Here is a 10113-nt window from a genome sequence, read left to right as displayed (position 1 = left end):
AGATTATTTATGCTAGAAACTTTCGTGTGCAGCCACAAGCTATTATGGGCTCTAGCATAGTTGACTAATTTGTGCGAACTCTTATAGTGGTAGACTAGCAGATGTAGGGGATGTAGGTTGGTACGGTCTACCCGTTCGTAAGGTGCTAGCGCTTCTGAAAGACTATGTCTCGATCATCCGTTTCTCAAACACCATATAGTGCGAGAAATCCAATGGAGGAGATCGAGTCTTGTGGGGAAAAGTGCGCAAACCTCTGCATAGTGTATAAACTAATCATGGTTAGCCGTGTCCCCGGTTATGGACATCTTGAGTATCTAATACCTGGATTATCATGTGAATCTCAACATGTTACTCTGAAATTAATTTTGTTGGGTTTTGTTTAATGATGATGCTTAATTGGGATTGAGAATGCTGTCAACCATTCTCAATGTTTAACAACTACCATGATAGTTAAATAAATTTATTCCTTTGCAGTAGGGAAAATTGGTTTTCCGCAAAAACTGTAACCATAGAGCTTTCCACCAGCCAAACATGCATATAGAATAGTCTGTTTCATTTCATTACTCTCTATGTGTTACCTTGCCAGCATATTCCATGTGCTGACCCGTTTCGGACTGCAACATTAATGTTGCAGACTTTTCAGATGACGATTAAGGAGTTTTAGGTCGTGGTTCTATACTCAGTGATGCCGTTGGAGTTGATGGACTCACTTATCTTCCAAGCCTTCCGCTGTTATCATTATTAGATGGCCTTAAGCCATATTTATTCTAATAAGTTCTCTTTTGAGACACTCGATGTAATAAATGTGCGATTGCTACTCTGTTATAAATCCTTCAAGTACTGTGTGGTGTCAGCATTACTGATCAAGAGATGACACCTGAGCACAGAGATTAGACCGTTTGAGGTCTGGTCGCTACACCCACACAAGTAATTTTACAACTTTCACTCCTCACATTTGTTTAAAAAATATCGGAATATACACTACCAATCCAAAAATGCAGTCCAAAAGAACTGGATCCTCCTACATCATTGCCTAAGTTCCTGCTTGCTGCCGAGATACTAACTTTCTCATTTCCATATTTAAGCAGATATCATGCAGAAGAGATACTTTGGTAGAGCCAACATTAGTAGAATCACCTGGAAAACAGAACCTTCTGTCCATTGTTCCTAGAGTACTACATATTGTTAACAACTAAGGTTCAATAAGAATAGTAGGTGTCGACGAAGAACTAACAATAAGTATATCTTGTAACTTGTATTCTTCAACGGTGTTTCTCAAAGAATATTAGAATAGGTAAGTTATTGATATTAGAATTTTCATTCTCGACATTAAGGTTCCTGATGCTCTGCACAAACTGGAAAAAGATTAGCTACAAAACCAGTATACTCGTAACACTCAAGTTCTCACAATATTTCACAGGTACACTACAAATAAATGCATACCTGGGAAATGTCGACATTTTAACATGCTGCAATCAAGAAGAGTTTGCGCATTGTGCTGGATAGGTTTAGCTGCATCAAAATCTAAATACTCTCAGATTACTTGAGGTTGAGGTTGTAACTTATTAGCATTCTATGTCCGAAATCAGCAACCATCCATGATTTATTATGATTAACAAATTTACTGGATGATGTGGCCAATGTGTCATCTAATATTGAATATTGAGTGTTCTGCGTAATGACTAAAAGAAAATACAGAAACTTTCTACATATATATAACTGAATATGCGTATAATTATCTTTAGTCACAACATTTCCGTTGTGGATGGCCTTGCTCGTGGACGCTGCTTGAGCTCGTTGAGCAGGACCATCTTTCTGAATCAACAAAGATTGGACTACAACGAAAATTAAAAATCATTGTACGGTATCAACAAATAGACCGAATGATCGAGCGATTTGAGCAAAGATTCAGAAGTGGAAAATATCTTAAATAATAACCTGCCTAGTGAGATAGTGCTGACTTGTTTGATTACTTGTCCAGATCATCTGCATAGTAAATGTACTACTATTCATGGAAGAACTCTTCCTTTATCAGTTCACCTGTTTGCTGACAAAAAACAAAGCTTGTATATTTGATGTCTAATTCAACTAAGGAACAAGATAAGTTTCAGCCGAACCAACAAATAACTTAATACCAAAGGTGGATGCGCCGCCCCTCCCGCCGACGTAACCATTCCTCCCTCCTAACCGCCACAGGAGGGTGGCGCCGGGCAAGCTCATGATGCAGCTGGGGATTGTGGCGACGGGGCCCGTGCTGCTCCTGCCCGGCGAAGGAGAGCCCTAGTTCTAGGGTGACAACCCCTCTGCTTGATGGTCTTGTTGATTGGTCGACTAACCAGCGGTGGATTAGGGCCATGGCATAGCTGGCCAGGTGGCTGACGGTGCCAATTCTGGTAGCTACTCATCTTCCCTGCTCGGTGTGCTTTCCTCCCGCCGGATTTTGGCCGAGCTAGCTGGCTGGCCAGGCCTCAGACTGCGGGCGGAGCTTGGGGTGGGGATCCAGATCGGGAGAAATCACTGGTTGGCTCTGGCATGAAATGTCGAGGCATAGTAAGCTACTTTAGAGCGCCTATGTATCTTTCCATTTTATGTTGTTCTTGTGTTATGTTGGATGTTGCAGCTTTATCAGCCAAGCTAGATCCCTTCTCAGGCTCAGCCGCGTCTTTTCTCTAACAAATAACTTAATACATACTGAAACAGTAAAGCTTATTTAAACCATGAACACACCTATTCATTATATTAGCAATGATCAAGATGGGCTGAAGGGCTATGTATAAAACGAAGTATCAACTAACTTGGTGTCACAATTTTGAAGTGTTAACAATTAAAATAATTCGAATGAAGAACTTAATGGTAAGTGGGTTGCTAATCAATTTAATTACTACCTAGAATCCTCGGTTTCTATTTCCTAAAGGTCTACGTATAAAACGAAGTATCAATTAACTCAGTGTCACAATTGTTCATGTTCTGCTTATGTTGAGATGATGTGTTCGGACAAAAAATACCGGTGAGACAAACAACTATATGAATGAAGTGGTTTGCTATAGTTTGATAATTAGACAAAATTACTTGACCAGTATCATAACATACATAATCTAACTCCCATTTTAAGAGCATCATGTAAGTGCTTTTATCATGTGATAAAATGTCTTCTTGTCAGGTACCTGATTACAAAGGTTTGTTTGTCATCTGGTTGATCTGTTATGCGAATAACAGATAAGCTGCTAACATCCCAACTTAGTGAACAACATTGGTATCTCCAGGTTGCAGTGAACAACATTGGTATCTCCAGGTTGCAGTAAACAACATTGCAATAATCAAATAATCAGAAGTTGTAACTTATATCTCCAGGTTGCAGTAAACAACATTGGTAATATTTTTAGAGTAGCATGAGCAAATTATCTCCATTAATCAATAGAGCATACCACATTCCAATTTATTAAGTTGGGAGCCTGTTCGCAGATGGAAATGGCAACACGACATGTCCTCCATATCAGCCTAACAAAAAAAGTAACACCAAATATCATCATTAGGAAACAAATGAAATATTTGGTTGCTTTCTTTGATGTTTAGCAATGAAATATTTAGATGTGCCTGCGCATGTAACGAGCTACCTTCTTACATAACAATCATGTTGATTAGAGAAGGGGAAAAAAGCTCGAGCAATTAATCTGTACAAAAACATTAAAACTCTATGGTTTCGCATGTAGAATTTGTAATTTTAATTTCTTCCTGCCCCTTTAATCCATCATGGACATAACAAAATGCCAGCAAATCCTAAATGTATCACCCTTCTGGACAAAGTGGCACACACAATACCATCATTATGATCATGTGCAGAATAAGAAACACTAAGTATTATATGTTGCATTGAGATCAAACCAGGATGACACTTACCCTTCTGGATAAGCTCATGTACCCGAGGCCAAGGACCCAACCATGCCCTGGCCTGACTGTGCAGCCACACCGAAGGACAAGCACGCTGGCGATGCGGAGGCCAGTAACCCAGCCGAGCATCCAGCCACGCTCGATACCGAGTCTGCAGCAACGCCCTGGCCCAACCCATGTGCCCAGCGCCGTCCTCTGTCGTAGCCACGGTGTCACCCTCCACCGCATCCGCACATGGGCCCGAGCATGCCACATCACTGCCAAACAAACCCTCTTCAGCCGAGCCGCCGCCCTTTGCCGTAGCATCACCTGAGCACACCTATGTGACATGCCACGACCCCTCCGCATCCAAGCCATGGGAAATTGAGTTGCCAACTGGAAATTTGAGTTACTAAAGAAAGGAAGATACCCAAAAGAGAGATAACCTATAGCATAATATCAGTGAATACACATCCATCGAAAGATCATCATCACTGAAGTAGTATTCCGTACAATTTTGGAACATATAAACACGACATTAAGGTGCTACTTTTCAGCAAATAAAGAGTTCAGAGTCAGGGCGTTATACTGCAGATAAGCAGTATAGTCTGAGTTAATAGTTGTCCAACTAAATATGGGTATTTGAAATCCGAAGGACCAAATTTTCTAGTGATGCCATATCCATGTTCATTTGTTTGTTTCATAAAATCAGGATACTGTAGAAAGGAGGTGATAGAACATTAAAGGAAGCCCATGTTCAACGAGATTTTAGAATGTATGAATAACAAAAGGTACCATTAGCATTTCTTATAGCAAGCAACTTTCTATTAGAGATATATATGATTATAATATGCAAATTTGATGGGCAACATGACTAAATTAAGTTCATGACGCCATCATGATGGCAATATTTATGCGCTAGAAACTTAAATATGCTACCCGACCTTGCAATCTCGTGTAGAAAACAACTCAACTTGACGAATTCAAATTGGAAACATAACCAAAAGACCTGGAGACCATACCCGCTGCCTTGGGTTAATCCCCGTCTTCATCCTCCTTGTCGGTAAAAAGATTCTTGCCGAAAACACCTAACAACTGATTAGTAAGATTGGAAGCCATGGCACTCCAAAATCCAACCGCAATCAATATACATGATGGCAGATGGCTCAGTATAAGACAAGCCAAGATGGCAGATGGCTCAGTATAAAACACCTAACAATTTTTACATTAGACAAGCAGAAACTGAAAATGTAGAGGCAACATGTATATACAATAGTTAGCTTACACTCTTGCATACCAAAACATATGATTTGATCACTTCCAAGTTCGAACATTACCTTGTCTAGTTCATCAGATAGAAAAACATTACCTTGTCTAAGACCTGACTTCTGATAACATGTAGGTGCAGACCTTTGCTTCATATACACTTTCTGAAGTAGGATTTGGATCTGGAAGGTTATAGAACTTCAGTTCAATTAGAAAATCTTGATAATATCACAAGGAATAGGAAGAAACCATTAAAAATATGTGACTGCATCCTAACTCGTGCCTCTCCAAATTAAATCATGTCACTCACCTGAAGAACTTCCACATTGCGGAGAATACCACAATTTACGCCGTCTTCTACTAAAAACTCTGTGCAAGCTCCTGTCCTTCTCTAGCTGATTACATCATCTAAACCAGATTAAATTTTATTAGTTTACCCATGCTAAATTATGTATCAAAACCAAGGTAAGAACTTTTCAAAGGTAAAGAAGTACAGAACAACATGTAGCCTGATCTTCCCAAAACACGCACTAAGCAGAATATTAATGATAGGGGTGGAGATGGGAAGGTGTTATGACCGGCTATATTACAGCCCAGGCAGTTATGGGCCTGGCCCAGTTATCTTATCATTATTAGGGGCTTAGCCCAGTTATTGGTGACTATCAAAAGATGAGTCTATCAGAAGTCTACATTAGACACTCTTGTGCACCAAGCATCGATAATTTGTTCAAACATTACCTTGTTCTAGCCGGCATGCAGCAAGCATTTCATTTCCCTGTCTAATTTTGGGAATTTTAGGCCTACCACTCTTGTGCACCATACTGACAAAATAGAAGACAAAAAACGTCCTGGCAATTTTTCACCTTGAATGCTAATCATGTTTTACAAATGCAATTATGTTTTGGAGCAGAAATTATGCATGTTTGGGAATTGATTAGTGGTAAGTAAGAGAAGAGGTTAATTATTATTACCGCGAGGACTTTCTTGTACTCGGAGATGATGAAGGGGACGTAGTCGTGGATCTCAAACTGCTGGGACCTAGAGGAGAAGGGCACCAGGAAGTAGTTGTTGACGAAGTCGTTGCCGCCGAGCGTGACGAGCACCAGCGACTGGCTCACGCGCTCCCTCGCCGCGTCCTCGCCGATGTACGCCGCCAGCCTCCGCTGGTAGTCTTGGAAGTTTTGCAACTGCTGCGCGATCCTGATGATGTTCACCTGCACACGCACACATACACGTACAACATTATTGTCATCTCTGTTGCATTATTGTAGATACGTATACCTGATTCGAGCATGTGTGCGTGCGCGCGCGTGGAGCTTGCGAATTGCACGCCTGTGTCGTTGAGGATGCCGATGCCAGCGGACACGAAGTTGGCGCCGACGAGCAGGTTCTCGCCGCACATGTAGGGGCTCAGGTACGGTAGCGCGGACTCTGCCCCGAGGTACTCGCCTGATCAAACATGTGGCAATGTCAAGAACTACTCTCCCAACCGAAAGAGAAATGGTGCAGCGGGGAGGATAACGTACTGATGATGTCGGGGAAGGACCGGGGGGTGACCTTGCAGGTGGGCGTCAATGCTGTAGAGGTTGCCGGTGTCATCGCCGTCCAAGGAGGTGCAAGTCCGTCGGAGGGACGAAGATGGCCAGCGGCGAGTGCTTGTACCCGTGGAGGCTAGGCATTGTATCAATGTAGCTGCAACCGTCGATGGTGTCGAAGCGTAACATGCGGTTCGCGTGATTGGCCAAAATGACCTGCTCTCCGAGGCCGTGGGCAAGAAATGAAGACAACAAGGAGACCTTATGGAGTAGGAGACTCCGCTCATGTCCGACGATCCTTCTCTCCTGGGAGGGTAATAAGGACAAAAATTAGATCGATTGAACTTCGAAGGTTGGTTAGTATGAAGTGAGGTTCCTGAAACCCGCATACGTCGGTGAATCACGTGAGGTTCTTAAAACATTTGCATGACCAGGTTAGTATGAAGCTTCAGAAAATAAGTGCATCACGTGAAGTTCCCTAAGTGAGTACGTTTACCTCTATATATTTGACTAACAACATGACAGGTTATGTGTGCTATTATGAACAAAATACAATGAATAAATTGATGGATCGATATGGTTGCTTCACTTTACTTCCTAATAAGTGGATTTCTTTTCCTGAACAAATTGACTGCTGATTTTAGGCAGTAGGATAGATGTTAAGCAAGCAGATATATAAACCCGAGAGCACAAGACAAGATCATGCGCGTATTGTAACGGGAAAGATGTGAATTACTTAACAACGTATCCAAACGAAGCAGATCGAAGACACACGTACGTAGTATACAAATCCAATGAGCAACACCAAAATCACATAAGTACGCATCCAAATTAACCTTGATGGGGAAGGAAGGAAATTAAGATGGAGAAAGCACCTTACCTTGGCGGTGGCTGGAACGGTCACGACGGCGGCGGCTAGCTAGGTATTCGCGGGCGCTCGCTCTGGAAACGGACGGAGCCCAGGAGGCGCCTCGCCTTGACGCGCGTGGCGGGTTCCTCACGGCGCGGAGGTGGAGGCGACCAGAGCCGGCGGCGCGGCGCCGAGGTTGGTGCGACAGCGAGCTCGGGCGGTGAGGCGGCGGGGCAGAAGCTACAGGAGACGGCGGCGGGGACCTCGAGGACGAGCTCAGGCCATGGCTTCCCTGGCTCCAGAGGCCGTGGCGGCGCCGAACGTAGCGGCGGGGCGAGGAGGACGAGGAGGAGGTCGGCCGTCGGGGAGGCAGGAGCTCCTCGTCCCCTCGATCCAGATCGGGATCGAGGAGGCATCAACAGGGGCGCGAGGGAGCGGGCGACCCGCGGGCGGCGGTCGGGGCGTAAGTTTAATTTCGTAGGTTAACCGTCGTAGATTTTTTTTAGGACGATTTTCTGTCGATAAACCGTAGTGTTTCACAACTGGCATCGTGGGAGCATACCGATTTTTATTTCCTGGTTCAAGGGCGGAGGGGGAATCGAGGGGATACGGGAGGTGGGATCGAGGACGAAAAAACCCATCTCTGATGGGACGAAAATTGACCGACGGAGACTACCAACTACTCCATTAAAAATAGAGATGAGTAGCAGGAGTAGAAGATTTTAAGGTTTCAATCAAATTTAAATGAAGCGGTAGAAGTGACAAATAGAGTGAGGTGTGCATCGTAGTGAATCAGAGCATCTACTCCCTCCGTCCGCGAATAAGTGTACATCTAGTTTTTGTTCTAAGTCAAAGTTTTTAAAATTTTGACTAACTTTATAGAGAATAGTAGTAACATATATTCCCTCCGTTCCTAAATATTTGTCTTTCTAGAGATTTCAACAAGTGACTACATACGGAGCAAAATGAATGAATCTACACTAAAATATGTTTATATACATCCGTATGTGGTAGACCATTTGAAATCTCTAAAAAGACAAATATTTAGGAATGGAAGGAGTATGACATAAAATTGCTATATTATCAAAGTACATTTCAAGACGAATCTAGTGATACTAATTTGGTGCCATAAATGCTTTTACTTTTTCCTAGAAAGGTGGTCAAAGTTTTAAAACTTTGACTTAAGACAAAAACTAAGGTTTCCTTTGGTTTAGAGGAATTTCATAGAAACTCTAGAGGATAGGATTCTTATAGGATTTTTTCCTTTAGAGCTCTTTGGTTCATAGGAATGGATTCCTATTCCTATATAGGATTGGTTCCTATCCTTCACATTTCATAGAAAAATAAAAAAAGCCTAGACTTAATGAAAAAATTCCTTTGGTGTCAACCAAATGACATCTTGTTTCTATTCCTACTCATGGGATTTGAGATACATGTCATCTTATTTCCTACAAGATTTCTATTCCTATAATAATCCTATCCTATGAACCAAAAGAAGCCTAAATGTATACTTATTCGTGGACGGAGGGAGTATATCAGATCTCGTATAAGAAGGATGGTGATGAGTAGTTAGTTTTAGGTTCTCGTATGTGTCAAGTTTGTGATGAACTCTATCTTAATTCCTGCCAAATATTTGCGACGGGAAATGCTATGTTTAAATTATGCAATGCATGTTAGAGAATTCATTCTGTTGTGCCGTGCGCGGTACCGCAAAATTAATTTACGGTATCCCATAAACAAATTTTATGGTATCAAGTAAGAGATATCTCTAACCTGGTTAAGAAGCGACAAACTGAAGTCAGTAAGATTAGCCGATTGCAGAACAAAGCTGGACATGCCATGGCTGCGATAGGACTCGCACATCGTGTTGGCTAGCAAATGTACCACCGGAGATTAGCACTACCATTAAAGATGATTGTAAAAACTGTTACCATTTGATTAATGAATGTTTTCGCCCGCAAAAAAAGTTTAGCGGATGCTCTTAGTTTGGTGGGAAGCAAGGTCGGCAAACGTGTCGGCTGCGAGTTGCGGCTGGCTTTGAGACGCGTACGACGTCCGTCCACATTTTGCCTTTGCTGCCAAGGGGACCTCACACCGTCCGTTTTTTAGGCAAGGTGGGCACCGAAACACGCCGACCCTGCGTGATCCTGATCCTGAGCGTGTAAGTTTGTACAGCTCGCGCGTAAAAGTAGAACCCATCAATGATCGATGGCGACGCTTTTGGTGCGTGCGTGCTGCTTCAACGGTGTGAACTGGGTACATGCAATGCAACCAAAAGCTCTCGTGTAGACCATCACCGACCTGCTGCAGCTGCACGTATAAACAGACGGACAGACAGACGTACGCGTAACGGCCATTGCTAAACATAGAGAGCTGGCTAGCGCTGGCGACCCATTTCGCCGTTGCTTCGCCGCGAAGCCAGGGCGTTGGACACGCGCACTGCCGCGCAAAGGCCAAAACGGGTCCACGTTTAACGCCGGCTCTCACGCCCCACCCGTGACACTTGCTTCTTTTGCCAAATAGACACATGGCCCGGTTAGCTGCACAGGAATACAACGCACGCTATTCAGTTACCGCTTGGAATAAGCGGTTAGC

The 10113-nt window shown here is 43.1% G+C and overlaps 1 long non-coding RNA gene across 19 annotated transcripts; it reads right to left on the bottom strand.

Annotated features, from left to right (window-relative positions):
- Nucleotides 1-1033: 1033 nt before the first annotated feature.
- Nucleotides 1034-7694, bottom strand: LOC119268211. Of its 19 annotated transcripts, none has more exons than XR_005133016.1 (10): nt 7549-7694; nt 6660-6974; nt 6105-6582; nt 5444-5541; nt 3898-5315; nt 3426-3498; nt 3165-3286; nt 1939-2527; nt 1444-1512; nt 1034-1355 (listed from the first exon to the last, which is right to left on the bottom strand). It is a non-coding gene; the product is annotated as an uncharacterized LOC119268211 (long non-coding RNA). The 19 variants fall into 19 exon arrangements; XR_005133019.1 differs by having other exon boundaries at nt 1034-1346; XR_005133017.1 differs by having other exon boundaries at nt 1034-1512; nt 1939-2047; nt 2136-2527.
- Between the last annotated feature and the right edge of the window lie 2419 nt (nt 7695-10113).

This window comes from Triticum dicoccoides, chromosome 3A (genome assembly GCF_002162155.2).
Source record: "Triticum dicoccoides isolate Atlit2015 ecotype Zavitan chromosome 3A, WEW_v2.0, whole genome shotgun sequence".
Taxonomy (NCBI): Eukaryota; Viridiplantae; Streptophyta; class Magnoliopsida; order Poales; family Poaceae; genus Triticum; species Triticum dicoccoides.
This window is presented reverse-complemented; position numbering and strand designations above follow the sequence as displayed.